Below are 25,147 nucleotides of genomic sequence, written 5' to 3'. Positions count from 1 at the left end.
TAAATCATAGTAGTTGGAAGATTCAAAGCTGGGCAGATTGGAGCTTGCTGCTGATGGCAACCCTTCATTGGGTGTCACAGCTATAACCATGACTCTGGACTGAGTGGACTGGCACAGCATGCTTATCACATTGCAGATCAGGTGACTGTGGTGAGAGTCTTAAAACTCACCATATTCAGAATCATTGAAATCAGCACGTTGGTCACGTCAATCTGGATGTGCCACTGTGGTGGTATCTGCAGCTTTGTGAGTGTGCATGCTGTGATGACTTTGAGTTCATGAATTGTGACATATGCTGTCTGGTTTTAGCCATGCTAGCAGCAAGAATGCACGGACGGCAGTGTCAGTCTGTCAGCTGGTCAGTCAGTGCATCACTGGTCCAGACTGATATATCTCATCAACTGTTTCTTGGATTGCGATGATATTTTGGACAGACATTTGTGGTTTCCAGAGGATGAACCTCGATTTTGGTGACTTTTCCTTTTTTCACATGTGCAGTTTTGGCTGAATTGTGTCAACAGCCTTTAGGTGGATAGCCTTGACATTTAGTCTATGCATTCATGTCTTCTCAGGATAAATTGTAATAACTTTGGTGATGCCCTGACCTTTCTTCTATAGCGCCATCATCTGGCAAAGCTTTTCATTTGTCAAGTACTTTACAACTCAGTACCTGCAAAACCAATGACATTCCCATCATCCTCAGCTGTACTTAATATTCAGTGCTCGTTATCAAGTGTTAGCATGCTGACATGCTAAACTAAGGTGTGTTAGCATTATTCTCCCAGCACCACTGTGCCCAAGTATGGCCTTTTGGAGCCACTAGCATGGCGGCTGAATGTTGAATGTTAACTATAATGATCATTTGCTGTTTGCTCTTTCTCTGTTTGCTCCTAAGCATGATCTTGAGTTATAGAAAACAGTCATTTTTGAAGAGAGGCAAAAGGTCTAATTTTGTTTTCAGCTGCTTAGCAACAGTGTTTTTGCTGGTTAAACCACTTGCATGCTGCTTTCTTCATTTGACTCTTGAAGTAGAGTCGAGGAAATGTCACTCAAGCACGTTCTGTATACACCCACCCAATCCTGAGAAAAGGTTTAATCATCCACCGCAACCAAACACTGCGGTGAGTGTAATATGGGACTTAAATGACAGTCTTGTGTGATTGCTGATGATTTTTGAGTGTTTGTGAATAATAAGCAGCAACCAAAAAAAGGCAATATAATTACAATTTTTAAAATTGCACATACATTTAAAGGGAGCCCTGAAACCTTCTTGGGTGCATATTTGTTTTTCTCAGCCAATGATGATCACCCATCACATTACCCAACACAGGAAGATGAACTGAATAACAGAGCTTACACTATAAGACACTGATACTGTACAAGACTGGGACCAAGAAACCAACAAAAGCTGTCAGATAGGGAGGGAAGGAAAGTAAAGAAGAAATAACATTTCAATGTCCCCTCATTGCTGACACCTGACCTTGGCTTTGGCAAGCAAATTTATTAAAAAAAATAAATAAATATGCTTTGGTTGGAGATGTCTCTTTTGTAATTCTCTGGACAAAAACAAAGCGAGCTGCAGATTGATGTATGAGGGAGAGGAAAATGAAAGTCTGACTGTGTAAGAGATTGCCCAGGGTCCTCCTATCCACTCTGAAAATCATATAAACACTGTGACGATGAGAGCTGAGGGACACAAGGGGGAAAGAAACATATAGCAAAGGACAGGAGAAGTCGGAAAAAAGGAGAATAAAGGGGAAAGGGGACAGAGACATCCAAAGACGAGCAGATTGAGAAACAGATCTGGGAATTCAAGCACTTAGTGTCCGTGGCAGAAACAAATGACAAATCAAAACGACACACTGATAAAAGTGTCATAAATCAGGGGGTGAGGCGGGGGAGGGAGGGAGGCTGAAAAGGAGGGAAAATGTTCAAAAATGGAAGGGAAAGATTAAAGGAGGAAGCTGCGAGCTTTTATCTCACAGCAGAGGCACAACCCTTTTCTCCTAGGTGGGGAGGCAGTAACATGCTAACCAGGAGAGCTGGGGGGCACACAGAGAGGAGAGGGGAAAGATGAAGGGATGAAAGAGGGGAAAAAAAAGTGCTGACTTTAACATTTCGCTTTGTTTCTGTTGTGTTTCACACGCGTCTGCTGAAGTCTTCCCTTTTTCACATGTGTTTCACGTCCCTGCTCCTCACTGAAGCTCGCCTCACTGCAGCTCGTTTTTCCCTTTTACAAGCAAATCAGATTCTTCTTCCCTCTGTGGGTTTTGTGTATGTGTGTGGTCCGTATACTGTCGAAGTAAATTTAAAGCTCCAGAGAACTTGGTTTCAAAACATGAACATTTTCTCTACTATATTAATATTCAAGAGCCACAGTCATCATTTTGCCGTACAGATGATCCAAAACTGGGATGATTGTTTCATTTGGATGTTTACGTTTGCTAGCATCGTCTCTTGCATCTTGCATCGTCTGTTGCCAGATCTGATTGATTTACAGAAATCCATAACATCACCTTATTCCAGCCCCACCTACCTCAAACCAGTGAGAGAAGCAATGGCAAAAACAGAACTGCAGAAATCTTGCATTTCAAACCAGCAAAACTGCTCTCACTTTATCAGAAAATAGTGTTTTCATGTCAGATCTCATAAATCATGGCAAGAAGCTGATAGAGAAAACAGGTTTTCACTGTCTTAAAATCTCCTTTCTTGTGTCAGTGTTGCAGTATAAACAGACTTTTTTCTGCCTCTTTGGCGACTGTGTGTGTCCACACAGTGAGTGACAGTAAGGCAGCTGCTGCCTCAGAGACCCAAAGAGTTCAGGCTAGTGTGTCGGATGCTTCACTGATCCGGGTCGAAGCTTTTATTTCTGTATCCCCTCAATGGACAACCACTCTGTCTGTCAGGTCAGCCTTGGCAGCGCTGACCCTACATGGCATCCAACACCTGAACTGGCAGATGTGGCTATACATCTGCAGTCTTGTCTGTATTATTCTCGATATTTCAGGGGGAAACACAGAAGTCAAAAACTGAAGTGTCCTTTGTCCATTACCTTTGTAATTTGGTGTCACGCTACAGATTGGTTGGATCCCTGGACATTTTAAATAGGTTAAGGAGAATCCAAAGCTGTGATTTCTTGTTATCCATGAGTCAATCGTTGAATATGAGATCAAGGTGCCACTGCAATTCCCTCTGTCTGTTTCACTGGGGCGGAAATAGTCTACCATAGTTACAGCAGGCTCCAAGCTAGGCCTTAGGCACCAGTCAGAGCTGGGAGGGAAACTTCACTAAACGAGAAGACCCAGAATAGCATCTGTTTCAAGGAGTGGCTGTCCAACACAACTCCTGATTGGCTGACCCCTTTGCAGACAGTTGTCAGATTACACCAACCAGAATGCAGCATGGATTGATTGTCATCTAAATTACATTTTAACTCCATTGCTCCATAATGATTAGTGTTCTTTCATTGTATTGCTGCCGAGTTTCTGAAGCTATTTGCTTTGAGGGGCTTATGTGAATGACAAATGAGTTTTTCCTCTACCCTCTTAATGATTTTTTTTTTCATTTCAACAAAAAATGTTATGAAATTTTCTTTGGTGCATGTTTCAAACACCGAAGAGCAAGCCTTGGATAAAGATGTATCGCTCTTTTATGTGATATATTTCAGTGACTCCACACAAGAGCGGTTTCCACCTCTAATCATTTACCTTCATTGCAAGATGGCTCATCGATAGCTGGCTGTGAAAGAGACGTTGTTGTCTGACAACCCACAAGTCATTAATTCATCATATCATCGATGTTCTGACAGAGGGGGCTTTGTCAGAGGAAGAGCGCTGAAGATGTGATGTATTGTTGGGGTTTTTGGAACCGCTTTTCAAAATATTATACAGGCTATTTGTCTGACTCCATTATTTTTTGTATCTCCTGATAGAACACCGTTCAAGGTCAAATACTATACAGGGGAGCGTTTAGGCCGTATACAACACATCTGCTTTTAGCCTAGGTCATTCAGAGACCTCTTCCCTCACTACACAGTTCTCTCCATGTGGACATAACCACAGATAAAGCAAACCCTGTCACATAATGTTTATGTGTTTGACTGCACACTGGTATTAGACAAACCTACAAAAACTCCTGATTATGTTTAACAAAGTTTCAAATGTCTTTCTGCAATATCCATGCAAAACATGCTGGCTGGGTCCTGGAGCAGCATGTCATTTGCAGTTCATTAGCACACACCACGTCATATGGACAGAAGAAGAAGTGAGGGTGCAGGAGTTGGCATATCCTGACACATCAAGGATAGAAGCAAGCGTGTGTGGTTTTGTAAGGGCTTACGTAATTCTATGGGTGCAGTTGTTTTCCTGGGTGATTTGACATATGTCATTTGTTGCTCTTAGAAGAGGATGCTGACAGTTTAGCAATGCACTCCCATTTGTGGGACTCTCGATGAACTCTTGAGGCGACCTGAGCTGTGAAAAAGCCACTGAAATGGCCTATCGGCATGTTCGGAGACTCATTGGCTGTCTGAACGTCAGTAATCTACAAAATCGGCTGTGATTAGCTCAGTCTTCACACTGAAGAGAACAAGGCCTTCATGTTCTACTGACTGTGATTGGCTTCTCTGGTAGTCAGGCTTAGGTAGTCAGGTAGACAGGATGAATAATAAACAGGCGGGCCGTTGGAACAGAAAGTCACAGAAAGTCACAGAAAGTTTGCGGTTTTGGCTGAAAATATATGGTTAAAGTCGGGCTGGTCTGTGACAGGACGTGAACTGCGGTCTATGGACTGAAAGTCTACCATGCTGCAAACCTTTTCACCTAACATGAGCACACTGCCTCCTGCAGTGACACTGAATTTTAGATGTAAATTGTGCTCTTCAGAATATGAATTTGATATTAATATATAAATATAATTCCTAATGAGCAGTCTGTGCATTCGATTCAGGAAAAAGGTAATATGTCCATACATGAGATACTTTTTCTGTTTTGTGGCTGCATGCATGACCACATGTGTACAGTATGTACAGGGCACTTGTATGTGTATGATTCCATCCATGTCCTAGCTTGACAATGTGGGCTGTTGCAACCCTGTTGATCACACTATTATTTATAGCTTGCGGCTGTTCTGCAGCCTGCTTTCATGTCACAGTGAAGCGCGGCATGGGATATCTCTATATCCACATGTGCATGTTTTTAGCGTCCAGCAGCTGAGGGCTAAGTGGAATTTGGGCTCCCCTCTACCTCCCTCCATCTCTCTCTCCTCTCACTTTATTACCCCACTCTTTACCCTTGTCCATCCGCCTACTCCATGTTTGACCTTCCATCTCTGCAGCCTCTCCTCCCTCTGTCCCTGGGCTTTGGCTGCCGAGAGGTGTCCTTATCTCTGATGACAGTGGGCTTGTTGCCAGCCAGGCCACCACTTTGCCCCCAGCTAGCAAAGCTCTCAAGAGGCACGGAGGGTCAAGGATCAGGGGAGGTGTCACAGACTGACCAACTCTGCCAAAACAAACCACAGAAACATTTTTCAGCAGTGTCTGCTGTCTGTCTGGGGACAAGCATTTGGAATTCAGTCCAACCTTTTCACCAGCTATAACTTATCTTTACCATTTTTACTTTATAGCAGCCTCTGGTCAAAAGACCAAAAGGCAACTATGGACATTCAGCTCCACAATGTGCATTATGTTCTGGTTATGTTTTCCCAGCAGGAATATGGATTGGAAGAAAAAAATGCCTACTGGGTAATAATCACAGTTTCGAGGGTACACAGGGGCTATGCAAGTTTCAATTTCACACTCTACTCTCCTTTCCCACCCGTTTGCTTAGTCTCTCCCTCTCCTCCCTCCCTCGCTCTCTCCTTTTCTCTCTTTCCCAGTAATCCTCCGAGGCAGTGCTGACAGCGGAGGTATGATAGAGGAGGGCCTGCTGGAGCGGAGAGGGAAATGATCTGCTAATGGTACACTCTCTCCCATAGGACACCTGCTTACACTCCATAGCCCTGCTGCTCACTCAGTCTGCATGTGTGTGTGTGTGTGTGTGTGTGTGAGAGAGAGAGAAAGAGAGAGAGAGAGAGAGAGAGAGCGAGAGAGTGACAGTATGAGCCATATCCTCATCTGTGTGTGCCTTTTCTCAATCAGTGCACCACACTTTCATTTCCCTGCAACTTCCTGTCTCCATAATCCTTCCAGTTTCACTTTTTTATCCCCTTTTTTTTTTTGATTTTTATTGTTTCTTTGCCTCTCCTCTCTTTAATTCTTCTCTCTCTTGAGTGCTAATTCCTACAGAAAGCCATCAGTGTGTAACATCAACTTTTCAGAGCTCATCAGATCATGCCAAGCCTGATTAAAACAATCCACACTTGATCATTACACCCATGGTGGTAACAAAGCGCACAGCAATTAATAACTGCTCTTCACAGTGGCTTTGTTGGCCAATTTCCACTCCCTCTCGCTTGGATAATAAACAATCAGCAAATTTTACATCCCAGTAAAACTTTATGTACGCGGCTCGATTTGTGTCCCCAGCTCCCTGTCTAATGTCTCAGCTTTGCAGCCGCTCGCTCCTTCGCAGTTTTTTCTTGCTAACCCTGTGCATCCTGTCCCTATGCACCAAGCATGTTAGTTATCCATTTAAGTCAGCCCTTTTGTGCCGCTGCATTTTAATAGGCTGAGAGAAAAGCGACTGTGAGCACATTCTGGTGAACTCCCACAGCAACAACCGATGCATTCAATCTTGTACATCCACCACGTCGTCTATATGCATGGTGTGGAAAATTTTAATATATATCACGTATCCCAGCTGATGACTATTCCATGAACACCCGAGAGATCATCTCATATTTATCTGTGTAATCATAAAATTGAATCTATTAAAGTAATATATATTCTAATGGAATGATATTAGATGGCTTCAGACACCAATGAGGGAAAATGAGCATTGTTAATTGGCGTTTCACACTGTGGCAGCGTGCCACACGGGATGGATCTGATACTACGCGTAGCCCATACCTACCATGAAATGGATGGGAATTTCAACTTGTGAGTGGGTGTATTTGTGTGTCGTTCCAGCCCAGCCTCCTGGTGCTGGGTACCTGGACACCCGCTGAGAGGGATAGTGTCTTCCACAGGGACATGATCTTGGGTTTGGCTTCATCCCAGCCAGGCAGGGAGGAGGGGGCTGGAGTGTGTGTGTGTGTGTGTGTGTGTGTGTGTGTGTGTGTGTGTGTGTGTGTGTGTGTGTGAGTGGGGGGGGGGGATCAAGAGCCTCTTTGCCCAGTGAAGGGGCTCCATATGTGGGGAGCGGAGTGAGACGTCTTCCAGATCAGCCGCCATCTGGGACAGGGGACAATATGCCAGGAATTGCATGCAAAGAGAGAGAGAGAGAGAAAGAGAGAGAGAGAGAGAGAGTGAAACACAACTCCGAAATAGATGGCTGAAAGAGCTGACAGAGTGAAGGATTGAGAGCAGGACAGGAGTAGGAATTCATAGGGGGAGAGATGGATTGATAGGAAGGCTGACAGAAAGAAAAGCAACTGATTTAGAGGGATGTTGTTTTCATCTGCTCTCTTGGCCCAACAACCAGCATTTAAGCTTTTCCTCCCAAGGTTGATCCTCAGTCCCTTGTGTCTTCCTAGTGACGTATATGAATGCTGTGTGTGTGTGTGTGTGTGTGTGTGTGTGTGTGTGTGTGTGTGCACCTGGGGGCCCGCGTGTTAAAAGGGTGTGAAATGGTCAAACCAATTCTCCTCACTGAGGAGAACCTTCCCCTCTGTCTCCCCGTCCCTACTCCAATCACAGTACTTTTCGTATTCCACACACACAGTACTCCTGACAGGCATTAGACACACTGTGTGTGTCTGTGTCCATACATATTTCTATGTAAATTGAGGTTGTTTTTTCAATGTAAATTGCCTGAGAAATTTCTTTAAAGGATAGAAAAAAACAAACAAACACATTTTCACTTTCCACTACTGCTGTGTAGCCATGCAAATACTGTCCTTTTGGTTTAATTTGCCCAGGTTTTGAGATACCTGCACACCTCACTGTGAGCAGTTTACATTGGAGCTACTTTCTACTGATCAAATATTACCTAGGATAATACCCTATGAATTCCGGAGAGCACGTTCTATGGATTAGTCAGAGTAACAGGGACACTGACTCTGAGAAGAGGTGTGACTGATGAATTTTTTTATTGCCACAAATGCAATTCTATTCCCTTCCAACGTGTTTGAGTACAAGCTTCTTCTTTTTTTTTTGTAATCCAAAATTTGGTTTGACCGAGTCATACCCCAGGAGAGAGAGTGCTGATAATGATGGCAGAATAATGCTCTGCCAATTTACAAGCTGTTACAGTTGAAAAGAGTAGCTGTAACGGTGCATTTTTTTCCTTTTCCTGTCAGAGCATTTGATTTGTTGATTACTGTCAGGAAGTAATTGTGTGTCACAAGAAAAGTTTCAAAAAGTGACTTATCTGGCAAGTTGCAAAGTGCTGATGTTGTTCACAGTGTTTCATTTCTTTTTCTTTAAAGAAATTCTTTTGTAATGCAGCATCCACTTGTGAAAGCTAAAGCTTGATTTAAGTTCTTGTGGTTATGTTTTGACACTGGCAGGACTTGGTTGAAATTAAACAAAGATCTTTCTCTTAATTTAATGCGAAAAACAACCGCAGTGACTTGCAGCACACAGTGTTTTAACTGTTTTGACATTTGACCAAAACACAATCTGTTCCTAAGATTAACCAAAGTGCTTTTATTGCTCAACCAAACCTCTTGCAGACCCCACCTCCTACCCCCAGCATCTACCCAGGCCATGTTCCTCCAGCTTCTGCACAAAACTGAAGCACTTCCTTCACACAGAGGGTCCCACGCCAAAAAGCACAGTTTCCCCTGTGATTGACATGATATACCATATGACCAGCTCTACTTTGGTATTCATATTGACACAGATTTTGAGACGATTTTTTTCGTGACCTTACAATGGTGAGGTTGCTTCTGTCAGGTTGGACGAGATGAGGAGTTTGTTGAGCTTTGGCAGCAGTACCGCTGCCTATTTGACGCATTCCTTGAGGAAGTACCATGACCGAGTCAAGAATGACAAATGTTGGCGCGAAATAGCGGACACACTTCATCAGCCCGGCGAGTAGCTGGCTGTGCTATCATAACATTATCCCTGGTTCTAACAGAATATGTTCATCATTGCTGATTACAAAGTCTTAATTGTTATCCGGATGCTACCCAGTAGATGTATAAGTAATGACTGAATGGGCTAAAGTTAGCATTTGCTTTTAATGTTACAGTACCTCCACAGACATTTTTCCTTTCTTCTTCTTCTTTTTTTTTTTTTGGTCCACAAGACCACCAGCATCACACACAACGCATCTGTCAGTTTGATTGACAGTTGCGTCACCCGCCTTCCTGATGACACCTGAACTCGTGTGTGATCACGAAGACGTGCTGTGATTGATCAGAGGCACACGTGTAGTCTGGCCAGTCAGCCGACCAAGACACGGCAAGAGTTCACGGCACTGCGATTGTTAGATCTGACACGGTGACCATCGTGAAGGACGTAAAAATCATGTAGTCTGAACCAGGCCTTACTCTTACCAACCTGATTAGACCAAACACAGTTTGAGTCTCAGTTACTAGAACTCAGTGCATAGAGATGGAGACCTCAAGCACAGAAAATCAAACCTAAACTATCAGAGAAATAAGTTGTTTATAATTTATGCATAAATCTAAGAAACATATTGTGGTTCTTCTTATTATTAGTACTACAGTAGCAGCAGTATTGTAGTTGTTATGGCTTTGCTCAGTCCTCATGTGGAGTTTATAATTCGGGGGGTTACTTGTGTGTGTGTACTCTCACAGACTCAGTCTTGTTATGGCTGTGAACCGCCTTTGCTCCTGTTTGCAGTGACAAACTAATCAAAATATTGCACTGTAATTGGTGGGTAGTGATGTGTAGCCTGTAATTACTGCAGTCAAGGTTGCCTTTATTCTCCAGCACCCTCCTTGAGGGATGTGGAAGAGGGTCAACATTCTGCAGCCTTGGAGGCTATAGATTGTCAGCAACTGAAAAGCCGTTGTCATGCTAGCCTGTCATGTTTTTAACACAAGAGGGAGATTCCCGTTTTGATGTGAGTACAATTAGAGCATGTGCAAGCAAACATTTTGTACTTACTTTGGATCAATTTGTTGCGATTTGTCTTCGCTTCGACATTAAAGAGTATTTTTTTTCTTTTGATCAGTGTCAAAAAAAAGCTGAATAAAGCCACTGTTATTCAATTTTTTTATTTATTTTTTACTACTTTTTGTACTTTCATGATCTTTTAAAAAATAACTAGTGACAGGAAGTATCAAGAGCATGAGGGTGTTCACTATTCATTGCACTAATTGCAAGACGGGATTAGGATGGCAGCCGCAGAGAACAAAGAGATGAAGACTTAAAAGCCTTTCACAGATAAGACTAAAAACACAGGACAATGGAAGAAAACATACAATGTGTGTATTGAAAGAAAAAGGAAATGTCTCGAGTAAAAATAAATCTTCAGCTTTTTGTCTTTTTAAAACTCGATGAAGGTTTGATGCCTCGTGTAGGAGAGCTTGTGTCAGGAAAAGGATTAGAGGCTGTTTTATGCTAATAGACGTTTCCTTCAGAACTGTGGCGTTATTTGATAAAGTAAAAGTGAAGATGTGGAATAGTGGGCTTTTGTGTTACTTCAAATGTCTGTTTCTAAATGAAACACTTTAATACCAAGTCGCTTTGCTGGGATAAAGGATCACAGCTCGACATAATAATGTCACCGAATGATGAAGCTGTTTTATAAACATGAAAGTGTGAGGCGGCGAGGCATGATACTTTACTCCATCTCCTGCCTATGACCAGATATTTGGCTGTGACCTCTTTAGCAGCCTCATAGACATATCATCTCCCTCTGCGGGCGGAGATTGATTCCTTTATCACTGGATGTTCATGTATAAATATGAGATAGCCTGCTTCTGCTTTTGAAACAATGTTTTCAAAGTATATGTGCGCCTGTGTGCATGATTAGATGTCAGCACCTGGAAAGCATGCATGAGATTTGTTCTCTGATAACATATATTATGAATTCAGTGGCATATTGTAAATACTAGAAATTAAATGCCTACTTTCTGCAACCAACATGCACTTTTCCAGGCTGTTTCAGATCCCCACATGAAAGTCTTTTCCATTAGGTACTCCAACAGAACTCTCCAGTAGCTCAAACATCCCAACTGATTCTAACATCGTAACTTTAGACCACTTTCTCCCTTTTGTTTGTTCCACTAGGGGCCCAGCTTGTTATTTTTGGGTAATTAATTTAGAGCCTGTGCGCCTTGTTTGTTGCAACACCGTAGCATTGATTCATGTTTACACCTAAGCGGCACAATTAACGGATCAATACGAAGTGGAGAAACAGGGAGCTCTTCAGTCAGCCTTTGTTGGACATAAATGAAAGCAGATCCACACGCGTACAGTACGAGCGCACACACAAAACACCGGCAGTGCCTCCCAACTGCTCCATATGCAAATGTGCATGAGTAATGGCTAAAAGGTAGATGGGGAATGAGAAGGCAAAGCAATGCTACATGTTTATTTATCCATTGGATAAAAAAAATGTAATATACCCATGGGCACTTATTCCTTTGACTATTCAATATGACCTTTGCATAATGTGTGCTAACATTTATGCTAATTGCCTACATTTATTCTTCCATTACTGCAGCTTTCATATGCATCAGTAAAGCGCATCAGATTCAAAAGATTTGACAGCTTCTATAAAGAACAGCCAATTACAGCAAACTACGCGAGGCAGTGTCCTCACGCTGCTGTCTGTCTGTGAAGACTGTGGGAAAACACGTCCCATCAATTTTCAGCTTCCACCAGGGATGAGTGTCAGCCTCTTTGTTTCAGGGTGGTCTCCAGCTGTGAGTGGCAGAGTCTGCATACGGACAAAAAAAGGACAGATGTGGGTGTGTGGGCAGGGGCTCAGGCCAAAATCTGAGTGAAATAATAGAAAATATTGCATTAGAAGCAGTGGTATACTCTGTGAGGAAGGAGTTTGGGTGCAGCGTCGTGAGTCACATCAATGCATGTTGTGTCATGGTGTGTGATTGTTTCCGTTGTATATCCACCACCCAGTGCTGGTCAGGTATGATGGATGTGAGGCAGGCAGGGGGTTGATTGCTGCGGTCCCCACCCTCCCACCAGGGAGGGATGAGGTTGAAGGTCTCAGCTCACTGATCACCAGGTGATAGATGTGTGTGGGATGTTGCAGCTTTTTAATGAGGGAGTGTAAAAGGTCAATGTGTGTGCAAGTTTGCTCTCACAAGCATGTCTGCAGATGCACAGGTATGTCGTTAAGTTGGAAAAGAGGCGGGAAGTCGCCTTAATTCCAACAACATCTTTTGTATTCTAGAAAAATAATCAGAGGGAAAATGGCTGTTTTGTACTCTTGGCACACAGTCCGCAAACTCTAACATGTGCATGTGTGTGTGTGGCCATGAATTGCTCTTGTTGTGGGGACATAAATCTGTTTACACAGTCATATTGTGGGGACTCGCCTTACTTGTGGGGACAAAATGCAGGTCCCCATAATTTAGGGTGAAGGATTGCTTTAGGGTTATGCAAGTAGTGGTTATGGTTCGGGTAAGTCTCTAGGAAATGAATGCAAGTCTATGTAATGTCCCCAGAAGTGATGAAAAGCTAATGTGTGTGTGTCTCTCTCTCTCTCTATGTGTGTGTGTGTGTGTGTGTGTGTGTTGGAACTCTTCCACAAACTACAGCAGGCAGCTGCTGCTGCTGGGTGGAATCATCTCCATACCGTAGAACAGCCAGACAGGCCACCGTCCAACAGAGAAGGATTTGGAGGATTTAAACTCTGTGAAGGTGAGGTACTCAAACACACATTTTCACACACTGTCAAACACACATTAAACCGCACATACTCCAAAGAGAAAGAAAAAAGGACAACGGCGAAGCAATTGAGGTGGAGGAAGAGGATTTTGCTTCCCTCCTCTTACCTCCTTTAAAGTGCTCTATCTCGGCAAACCACATTTGTTTTATTAATTTAACGTCACATCAGGAGGAGTCTGTCAGGCGGCAGACTCGCCAACTCACTTCCCGGAACTTTTCTCTCTGTGTGCAAAGGACTAACAGAACAAAGCATCATCGTGTAATAACAAAGCAGGGAGAGGGGGAAAAAAAGACAAAGAGAGGAGGGGCACTGGGGGATAAAAGTAGCTTCCCTCCTCCGATTAAATTGCCCTTTAGATAAAAGTAAATCTAGTAAAAGGCAGCGCGGAAAAGGGGAAATTATTAATGATTCTCTCCTCTAATGTGATTTTCATCCTTAATATCAGAGAAATTAATAATAAGGAAATAAAATGAATAATAAGGAAATATGTGTGGTGAGGGGTGGGGGTGGGGGGGATGCAGTGTGTTGGGAACTTAATCCCTGTAGAAAAAAAAAAAAAAACACTCTGTATCTATTGGACCTTAAACATGCCACCACAGGGGAAGAATACCTCTGTATCCATTGGGGAGTTGAGGCAAGAATTGTATCAATTCCAGCCCTCACATTTCTTCTCAGTGTAAAAGTTTCCTGTCAGCAGGGACATGTGGAGACATTCTGAGGGACAGTAAAGTTCTGTTATAAAAAGAGACACCCGTCCTCTCCAGTCCCCAATCATCTCATGTGTATTCACACAACTGTCCTTCATAGAGGCCTTTGGATATGTAAAGTGCTTGGCTGTCTTGTGAGTCAATGAATCTGATCAGATGTGGTGCTCAGGTCAGTGGAGGGTAAAGAGGACATGTCTATGTGTGTCTGGATATGTGAATTAAACTAACAGGCAGCAGATGAGCTAGTTCAATCCCTTTACCATTAGTGGGTGAACCTACCATTACCCATTTGTCATCAGTGACCCAGCCGTTTAAAATATGCATTAACCTTAGCCGATAATAACAATTAGCCCATACATGTAAAATGTTAGGCAAATATTCAGGCATGTACTTACTGCAGGGAGTGCTGGATATACGCAGGGGTGGGGAACCCCGCTCCAATTTTGTGTTCTTGACGGTCACTATGATGCATTGACGTGACTCCATCGCATCTGCTATGTGCGTGTTGCATTCAGGGACCATCTGGACGGACGGGGCAGAAGAAAAGTAATTGCTGTCCTTTTTGTATTCATTCATTGCCTTGCTGGCTCGATCATGTGGTCTCACTGAACACATAACTTTTGCGTCCGTGCTGCGCCCATGCACAGATCTCAGATCGTGGCGATCACTCAGACTTCTACACAAGTAGAACATGGTTGAATCACAGACTCACTGATGCACATCTTGAGTAGCAACCAGTGCGTCACTGCCATTGCCGATGAACTCACTCGTATGGGTGTTTTTCAGTGGAGCAGACTGAAGGATGATCTGGGTTTTTCTCAGTCAGTCACTGCCATTTTGAAAACTGGGTCATTGTTGATTTGTCACGAAGCTGTATCTCTGTCAGCCAATCATTGTGTTAGGTGGCTATTCTGAAACTTACAAATGCAACAGGATTTATCATTCTGTTACAGTATTGGTCATGTTCTCTGGGCCTGCACATCGAAGAGTTAACACTGGAAATGCAGATGTAAGTACTTAGTCTTTCATTGTTTTTGAAGATCAAAATGAGCTTGTTTATGGACTTTGTGCCCAGCGTGCTCTTTCAGATACACATAGGAGGCTAATTGACAGGTGAGGTGATCGGTAACTTCCAGCTGGCGGCTGACTAAGGATTTTGCCCTTCAGTGCATTTGACAGCAATTACCAAATAATGACAGCTAATTAAGGACATAACAGTCATGAAACCATGATCCTCAGGATACATTAACTAAAATAAACTCGTATATCACCTATTAAAAACAGCTTACATCATGTTCATTAATGCACAAAGAATGAAAGAAGGTATAGAGGGAAAAAAGGGAAATTCCAACAAAGAAGGACTATGTGTCATTGCTTGTTACATTTGAGCTCAGCAGGAGGGCCAATAGCAACAATAACACCAGTGATATTACACCGATAATCGTTCTTTTCTTTTTTCATGTCAGCCATGGGGGCACAATGGCTTTAGCTGAGACTATTATTACCAATATGTGTGCACTTAGGAAAACAATTACAAATGTCTATAAAGAGGCTAGATACACATTTTCTATGCTTTTACTTTGAAATTCTAGTCTTTATTGCAATTATGGCCACTTATTTTAACCATTAAATTAGATCCTTTTCCTTTGACATACGTAGCACCTCCTTGTCCTTTTCCACTCACGATCATCAGCTTTTTCTAAAAAGAAAACGCTGCTATAAAAACTAGTATACAAACCAGTGTGACCAGTATCCCCAGTTATGTCAAATATGGGAGGCGTTACTGTGTTCAGTCTCCCTCCTCTCGGATTCTGGAGTGTGTGACCTCCCCAATCAACACGTAGCTTTCATCAGCAACAATTGCTGCTCTTATGTGACACACGGATGATTGCCCACTTGTGCGTGTTCATCAGCATATAAACGCACTCGTGGGAGCATCTCCCGCATTTCCGCTCATAGAGGAGGGCCATAATAATCCTGTATTACTCTTTGCACCCAAATATGTATAAACATAACCTATATACTATTTCAGTCACTCAATGACGACTCTTGTACTTTGTTACGTTTGCGGTTTTCAGGTGATGTTTGTGTGACCTAGTTCAAATATGTCATTTAATTCAATTATGGTCGAGGAAACGTCAAGGCAAAGAAATGTTTCCGTTCTTTAAGTTTCACTTGCATAATGAAGATGGCCAGTGTGAAATGGCCATTCTCGACGAGCACAGCAGTTTCTCTTCTCCTCCTGTGTGATGTTGTTTTTCCACTATTATCCTTCCACCGGTATTGCTGAGCCCAAGAGAGAACTGTTTGATGTCGGAATTGGTATCTTGCCACAGAGGTGGAAAATAGGAAATGAGATTTGTGGCCTCTCTAAGGGATCTGCCTGATTGTGGCAGAAAGTTAGCTTCAACTTTGCTCTGCATTCTTGACACTGCCTGGTATTTTTAATACCAATATTCCCTCATCCAATTCAAGGCAGCAGAGTCTTAAAAGGACATCCAATAGGAGGAGAGCAGAGACCCTAGACAGTGATGCAAAACATGCCCTCACTGAGTTTTGGTGACATTTATAACATAAAGAAGTGTGATCGTAGTCTTTTTAATGTGAGATTTAGCCCAAATTCTCTGCTAGGGGTCCAGAGAAATGACATAAATGTCACTCGAGAAGCTGTATATTGGTATATTTACCAGTACACTGTACATGAAAAGAGATTAAAAATAATCTCTGATAAAATGTTCTGATTTTTTCGATAAACTTCTACTTTAAGCACTTTTGAGCAGGAGAAACTCTATTTGAGAGTATCACTGCCTGAGCTCACCTAAATATCTCAAGAAATCATGGGTATTCTGTCACTCAGCCGTTGGTGAACAAAACAATGAATGACTTAAAAATGAGTAATAAAAGTAGGGAGATACCCAAGAGAGAGAAAAAGCACCTGATTGCAAAGTAATGAAAAATGACTGAAGAAAAAACATCAGTGATGAATGATGATGATTCCCTCGGTGTTCTTCAGAGGCAGACGACTCCTACAACCGAGCCAGTAATATCTTTCAAAGCAAGACATTGTCATGCATTGGTAGACTCGCTTTTTGAATCAGTTGCTGTTCTATCACTTGAAATGCACTTGTGTGTGCAGCATATCTAAAAAAAAATCTTCTCTCGATCTTTACAGATGTCCTTAATCAACCATACCTTAACCATAGTTTATTTTCTATGACCACAGTTATCTTAATGGTGCAGTTGGCAGTTCTGGACAAAGATGGTTGATTCGTCATTCCCTGGTCATCAAATACTGACGCTTTGGGTTGTCCGTTGGACCCAAAGCGTCTGTATTCGATATTTGATGTTTTCGTTAAGGCATGGTGGATTCTTGCAAATGCCACTGGGAGCACTAGGAGGAGCCAGAGGAACCTGGTTTCTTCACAAATTATCTGTCTCATGTCCTACTATCAGGATATTGTCCCAGTTTCACCCAAGATTGCAAAAAAAAGTCATCTTCATAAATGTCACCCACGGAACCTTCCACCATTCTGTGGGTGCACAGATATTTCGGAAAGCAAGAATTTTTAAATTTTTGCAGAAAATTTTAGATTTTCTTGTTTTAATACTTGACTTTTCAATGCACATATATAAGCAGGAGAATCTTGAAAGATAATCTCAGCCTATTATAGGTTAGGTCCTACTTTTGTATGGGTTTAACCAACATTGTTCGAAATAAAAATGTTTTATTCGGAAGAAATCTGTCTGTTGTAAAAGTCCATCACAATTTAAACACCAAACGTGTTACTCATGTGAGTTTGTGTTTCTTCGCCACCCTAAAAAGAATACCCTGCTCTACTCTATCCATATGGTAGTGAGCAACGACAGGTACCGAGGATATGTGCACCTGTGCACTCTAAGAAATTTCTCTGTTAAATTACAAAAAAGTACTGGCAGCCACAGTTGCCAGCATTAAAGTGTTATTCTACAGTATACCTGCTGTTATCTTTAACAACAACAACAAAAAATCACAGTACTGTGCTGTATAATTTCTAGCTTTGGCTCGTTGCATGATACTGTTACTTTAGTGTTCCCACTGTAATCTCCACAGTTCACAGTTTGTTACTGTAAAATGTATTATTAAACTGTGGAATGAAGAATGAAAACCCTGTAAATTGCGAGCACAGAAATGACTTGGATAAGTGAATGTCTTACAAAATTAGTCTTTTATTAAAGTCAATGCATTATCCAACACATTCAGTAACTTACAATTTTAAAATGACTTCATTTTTGTAGAATATATAAAACACGATTCATAAAAACACCATTCCTCATGCTGAACAGGTTCTCAACAATTTGTGTACAACTTACGTCATACTTAATGCACCTTGCCTTCAGTATCCATTTTTTATGAATTATGATCATGCGCAATAGGAGGCAAGTGAAAGAACGAGCCTGGAGCTGCATAAAAGAGACAACTGGAGTGAACAGTACTGAACTTAACAGACCATAATACAGACACTTGTTACCTTGAAATAACGTGACCATCTGGTTGCAGTGTGGGCTGTTCCTTTGTGAAAGTGAGGTCCTGTGAGGAGATGTGTTGTGGCCTAAAGCTCCACTCAGAGTCCATGAGGTTTATTATAAGGACAGTCACATGGAGACCAACAGCTGCTTCTTGGACACCACTGTCCCCTCGCTGACCTTTCTTCCTCTATTGGGGTTGATACCAATGAAGAACCTGAATGGATTCACCAAATAAAAAATCTAGTATGTTTTCTCATGGTAATCACCTCATTATGAGAAACAAAACATGATCCCCAGATCAAGATCAGATGAGAAATGGGTGGACTCAAGCAACAAACGCACCTTACCTGCAGAAATTTTCCTGTATTTTTACAGAGATTTGTTACAATGTGCAGAACATTTCCCGTCCAGTCATCAGTCAACATGGATGAAAAAAGACTGATGGTACATTCCAGGCGAGAGTGAAGATGAGTACACTTTTCGATCCCAAAAACTGGAAAAATCCACCCTGAGTTCTCCTCTCTGGTAAAGAGCTCTGGCCCGGCTCTGCCCCTCTCTCTCTCTTCCAGAGCTCCCCGCCGTTTTCCCTCCGCTGTGCTTGGTCTTACCCACACAACACTCTGCTCTGATATACACAAACTGTTCGCTCAGGTTCAATATTTTCAACTCATTGCATAATTCACACTATTGCCAACATTGTATGTAATTGTGCTATACAAGAAAAAAAGGCTTTGCTTTCTGTGTGAACACGCCATAAATCATGTACACACAGAAACAGCCTAAACGGAAAGAGAGCGCACCCAAAATGTTGGAGATATTGTACATTGTGGGTGCACTTACAGTTCCCTCTGAAGGGGTGTTAGAGTCTACATTAGCTGAACTGTTGGCTTGTTTACAGCCTGTCTCACCATCATCCACCTATGTTTCATAGTTCTGTTAAGCCATGATGCCACATTTTCAAAAATAGCAATAAGTAGTTACTGAAGTTAATACATTGTTGAGTCAATAGAAGGAATAAATTGCCAAAACTCTTAAAAATTTGGCCTATATTGTAATAATAATTGTAGTACAAAATAAATTAAAATATGCCTCTTGGTTTCAGTTGGACTTTAATCATTTTAAAGGTCTGTATTCATTTTCCAAAGCCTCAGTTTATTCTTTACTTCATTATTTTCATTTCTTCACCAACATGAGGGCAGAAGCTGCGAGCGAACTCAACTGACAGCACCATAAATTCCCCCCCCCCCCCGCTTCCCCCCTCCCGAAAAAGTATTTAAGTAGAGCGCAGTCATGTGAAGTTCCCATTCTACAATAGCAGCTTAATAGCAGCAGCAGCTTAAGCTCCAGTCTTGCTAACGCATAGCCTACGATTAATGACTGTTTCCTAATTAACACCCATCCACGCAACACAATTCAAAATAACTTCAAAGAAAAACGTAAGCTCTAAAAATATAATGCAGAGCAGGAGCTGAAATAAACGAGTCTGTCTTTCCACGAGATAACACACACATACACACACACACACACACACACGCACACACACACACAGAGTTCTATACAGCTCCATCACCACAGCCTTGAGCATTGTTTAATAAGATAAGCAATGTTGTGCTTATGTTATTTACGGTGCCATTATTCTCAACGTTTCAGCCCTAGCCAAGGGTAACACAAAGTTTCGAATCTTATGTGAGCGGTCAGATTTTGGTCTTATCTATAGGATGCCACCTAACAAGCGGACTTTCCTGCAACAAACAACAAAACTCAACTGTGTGCAATCCACCTCATTATGATTCATGTCCTCTACAAGTGAGCTGAAAGTTATTGCTGGGAAAATTATAAACAAGCCTTCCTCTCTCTGCGTCACATCTGTCCTGGCCATTGCCTGATTGCTTTGTGGGCACTGTTTAATTGCCAATTAGGGGGAGAACAGGGCAGCAATCACAATAGGTGTATGTGTGTTTGTGTGTGTACTCAAAACGTGAAGGAGATAGCAGGCGAGATGAGGTAAATTGGTGGTCCTTGAGGCGCTGCTCAGAATGCATGTTGCACATTCAGTCAAATTCTTTCATGCTGATGCGAAAACATTTTTGTCTCAAAGTAAATCAGTCGTAAGTGAAAAAGAAGAGGTCACGGCAGAAGCATTCTCCACAAGGAGTTTACAGTTTCGATGTTAGCATGAAGAACAATATGTTTTCTTTATCTGAAGGGAATCTGAACATTGGGTTAGATTATAAAAACCAGTAGTGGAAGATTGGAAAGTCGTCCCTCATGAAAATCCATCTGCCACCGTGCTACCTTACTTGTCAGCTTGCTCTATTATTGCGATATTATGCAGCATACGAAGGACGATAGCTTGCAAAGTGTTTGTTCATACAGCGCACATTTTTACTAAAATCAGCAGGTTTGCACAGAAACAGGACAAAAGCAGGAAGTCTCAGCATTGGGTGACGTATTTCTGCTTGTGTTCTCTGGCATAGAGGTATACAGTTGGCTATCTCTCCCTGAGCACAGACAGTACTTGTTAGGACAATTTGCGGTTGGTTTTGATCTTTTCATGGGATTTGTTGATGATAATTTAAATCACAGTAGACGTGACTTTTTGGAAAATTCTGAGTGTCTTGCTCTTTTTTGATAGTCGTCTCTTTACTAATCTGGGGTCTTCGGTCCACTGCTGATGAGATGGAATATGAATTATTTAACGTAACTCAGATTTCAAAGAGATTGACAAGATGTGCTGGCCCAGTTGTTTTTCAGAGTGGGCCTCAAAAATCCTAATCCTGCAATCCTAAATCCTCTTCTTTCAAAGCATTTTCATTATTTGTGTTTTTGATCTCAGGCAGTCGCTCGGCATCAGGCAGATGCTTGCGAATGTATTTTTCTTTGTATTTGTAGCTGTTGTCCCTGCTATGAAATAATAATAATGGTAAGCTCCACTGTAAAAAGACTGCTGTGAATTTTACAGGAACTGACTGACAGCTGGCAGCCATTGAGTTACTGTAAAAGTGCACTACCATATTGCAGTAATCGTCTGGCATGTTTGGATTCGACAAGCAAGTTCAAATTGACATCAGTTGTGCTTATCTCTCTACAAATACTTTGGTGTTACCATCGCACCATTTCTCAAAGACAAGATTTTCAGTCATTAGTTGCTTTTGAAAATTGAAGCATTGAACTAAGCTCTAAAAGTTTCTTGAGCTCATGAAAAAATGGCAGCAGCTGGAGGGGTTTGTGTCTGAGATTAGTTTGATTTCACAATAATTTTACTCCCTGGAAGTTGGGAAGACGACAATGTATTTCTAAACGTGTTCGCAGTTCTACTACCATATTTTCATTTGCAGTGTTATTATTGTATTTTCAGTCAGAGTATTATTACTGTTCCTTTCATTCACACTTTAGTTTCATTTACTTCAATCTTTACAGTTCACAACTTTTTTTTTTCTTTTTCTTTTACATTGATTTTTGGTTTGAAATAAGTGTTTTCCATGTTAGATCACTACACTGATACAAGCCTTTATAGTTGTGCAGAAGACGCACACAAGCCTTTGCTCGTGTTGCATTTATCAAATGTGCTCTAGCTTCTTGTTGTGTGGACGGATGTGAAATCCAGATTGCTCCAAATGTTCTTGTCCACTCACATGTTTACACACACCAGGCGTGACTTGTCACAGTAAAGGTGTGTTAAGTTGTCCTACACACAGTCATAAGGTGAACATGAGTGCAGTGACAGATATTGCTCAGATTTGCTGGTTTGATTGGAGCTGACACACTGTGCTGACATTTGGCAAGGACAATTGATTATTCAATAACTCCTGTCAGGCTATGATAGATCACATCTGAATCGCGGGGAAGGTGCATCGTCTGCAGCTTTTTTTTCCTCATTGCTTCACAGTCCCAGTTTGGTGGTAGATGGGTGTAGTTCACAACTGCCGCTGTCTGAGATCAGGTAACTTTTCGGCTGGCTGTAGTTTACTGTGTTGTCATCGACCTGCTGCATGTTGTTGGGGCTTCTGACAAATCATTGTTCAATACTCATGATTAAACTCCAGTGTTTCTCAGGGATGGTGTGATTCTTAACCCTCCCCTGTGGCTATACAATATGTTATGATATTTTTTCCAACCAAAGCCGCTGGTTAAATCCCTCTGTTATGGTAAAATAAGAGTAGAAAGACCAATAGACTAGAATTTGTCGCGCTAACTTTATAAACTCTAGTGACTGACATTGTGTTTTGTCTCTTTTTGTTTAATATTCAGATATTCATATTCAGGTCAATTATAGCAGCAAACCAGGAACAGCAATGTTGTGTCACTGTTTGTGTACAAAATGTTAATTTGGTGCTGCTCAGTGTTTAATTCAGTTTGTTTAAGCTCTTAAACAAATCTTCTGTGCTTGTGTCCTCTTTTTATCATTAGTGTCCAAATGCATAACTTCCCACATTGCAAATTAATTATAGCGCTCTCATAAATACCCCCACAATGTGCCATCATTAAACATTCTTTGAAATGTAAACAACTATTAAACCAACTTTGCTTTGGTAAAGACTACTGTAAAATGTACCGGCCTCTTTATGATATGCATGTTAATTTGAATGCAGGTTACAGAGATGAAACTGAAATTAATAACGAAATAATACTTGACTTAACACCTTTTACTCATGCATATATGACCATGATGGACAAATGCACAGAATAATTGCACCCATAATAGTAATTCATGCATGTTGTGAAAAAAGAAATGCATAAAGATAATTGAATTTCAGTATTTTGTACATAGTCAAAGCGAATGTCATCTCCGCACTTCATACTGCAACACACGCTCAGCCCCTGCTGCTGTGTGCTGCGTCGGCATGTCTGTGTGTTCCTGCCATATGTAAATATGCTTGATAGACATGACCTGTGGTACACTGACTACTCTACTTACATAATATACTTGGTTTCTCGCCAAATAAATGCAGCTGAGATGCCTCATCCTACCCCTCATCTGACTCTGAGAAAGAATCATGCTACATTTACTAATCAACCGACATTATGGCGCAGATTAGTCCTTCCATAGCAAATGTAGGCCTGTATCTCATTTTTGCTCCTATTCCAATAGTAGACGGTGATATACATTTTCGATCGCATTGCCCAGCCCTATCAGTGTCATTTTATTGATAATGAGTCATATTTATTGTTGACCTCGCTCCATATTGGTATGCCCTGGCTACAAGAGCATGTGTGCTCTTAATTCATATTTCCTGACTCTATTTAAGCCACAGTGTTCCAAAGAATAATATGCCTCTGGTTTGTATTTACATGCGGGTGATGAAGATTTATGTATACATGTAAATACTGTAGGTTTTGCAGGCCACTGCAGATTGCTGACACCGTTTTGATGTTCAAGCTGTAACAACTTTCGCCCCATTTCCCCAATCACTTCGCTTGATTCTCATGACCACAGCAGTTCAAAAACTCAAATAAACTCAAGCAGCATTTTATGATGAATGGGTACAGTGTGTTTCAGTCGTTCTGTTCTATGCCCCCCATCCGTGCTGAAGAAAGAACTGCCTGAATGTGCATTTCAAAGGCTTCAGCATTATAAAAGGAAGCGTCAGTCTCAGATGAAAGCTTCACTGTTGATTCAAACATCCAGCAGCATCCCTTTCCCTATCCGAGCGCTCCCCCGATGATGACATATGTTCTAATCATTGGGTCACGTCTCTCACCAACATCAAAAGTCCCACGTCGAGATGCAGAAATTCTCAAAGAAGCAGAGGAAGGAGAAGGGGAGCTGCCTTCCTGGATTGGTTATGTCATGGAGGAGAAGAAAACATTTGACACTTCCTTCTATGCTCTCCTTGTTTTGAAGCCCTGCGGGATACGACGAGGACTGTGTGGCTGCTCTCTACCTCTGATTAGGGGACATCCATTGGGAATAAAGCGAGTCCAGAAACGGATTTTATTTTTATATTTATGTGCACGGGAAAGTCATAAGGGAGACAAGGCAGAGTGTCAGGAGCGTAGGTGTCGGGCTAGTACGATGCATTTTTTCACGATATTAATAGATTGCCGAGCACTGAGCAACCTGACCTAGTTAAAGCCCCTTGAATGGGCTTTGCTACTATATGCAGTGCTGAGTGTGTGCCTTTGACTGAGTGGACAAATACTATTAAGACTAAACCATCCACAGATTTTTCTTCATCTTCACAGGAATGCAGCATTATTAGATTAGATGAGCCTCCCACTGCCTAAATTTCCATTTTTTTTCCCCTTATCTTACCTACTTATCTCAGTGTGTGGAGATGTGCTGCATGTTGTGAAAACCAAATTGTGCCAAGCCAAATTGTGTTAAATTAATCATTTATTTTGCACCGGTTCGGTAGGATTTTTTTTTTAAACCTTGAAATTGCCAAGTAATTCTGCTCATGGGGCTTTTTTTTTTCTCAAAATATTATGACTTCACACACAAAATGTGTTTTTTCTTCTCCAACATTGACCTTAATGCGCAGGGATCAAAAATTTCACCCGAGGAATTAAAATGAGCAGAGTTCAATGTTTTGTTTCCCCTTGACATCGTAAGAGCAGTTTTACATGACCTGACATTTGTTGTGCGGAATATAAAGCTGTCTACCAACTGGGTTGAGTGTAAAGCTTTGGAGTTATGAGCCTGAAACATTTAAAAGCACAGCGAGTTGAAAATGTCTTCTCGTTACGTACAGTCAGGGTTGTTGCTGTGCTGTGCCTCAGCAGCAGCATACCAACAACGAAGGTCATCCATCTTTAAGATATTTATGTCTGTGCATATAACATCAGTCCAGATGGTGTAGACAGAGCTAGCTGCTGCTACAGTGTAAAAGAATGGTACACGAGTAAGAATGCAAATGTTACCTTACCATGAATGTCAGTAAAGGACTTTGTGCTCAGTGTAAGATGCATTGACCTCTTTAACCAGATCCAGATGTAATGATGCTAATTTAAATAGCAAGAATACACCGTCATGATAAATTTCCCATCTTTCCCATTTAC

This window comes from Chaetodon auriga, chromosome 17, assembly GCF_051107435.1.
Source record: "Chaetodon auriga isolate fChaAug3 chromosome 17, fChaAug3.hap1, whole genome shotgun sequence".
NCBI classification, from domain to species: domain Eukaryota; kingdom Metazoa; phylum Chordata; class Actinopteri; order Chaetodontiformes; family Chaetodontidae; genus Chaetodon; species Chaetodon auriga.
This window is presented reverse-complemented; position numbering follows the sequence as displayed.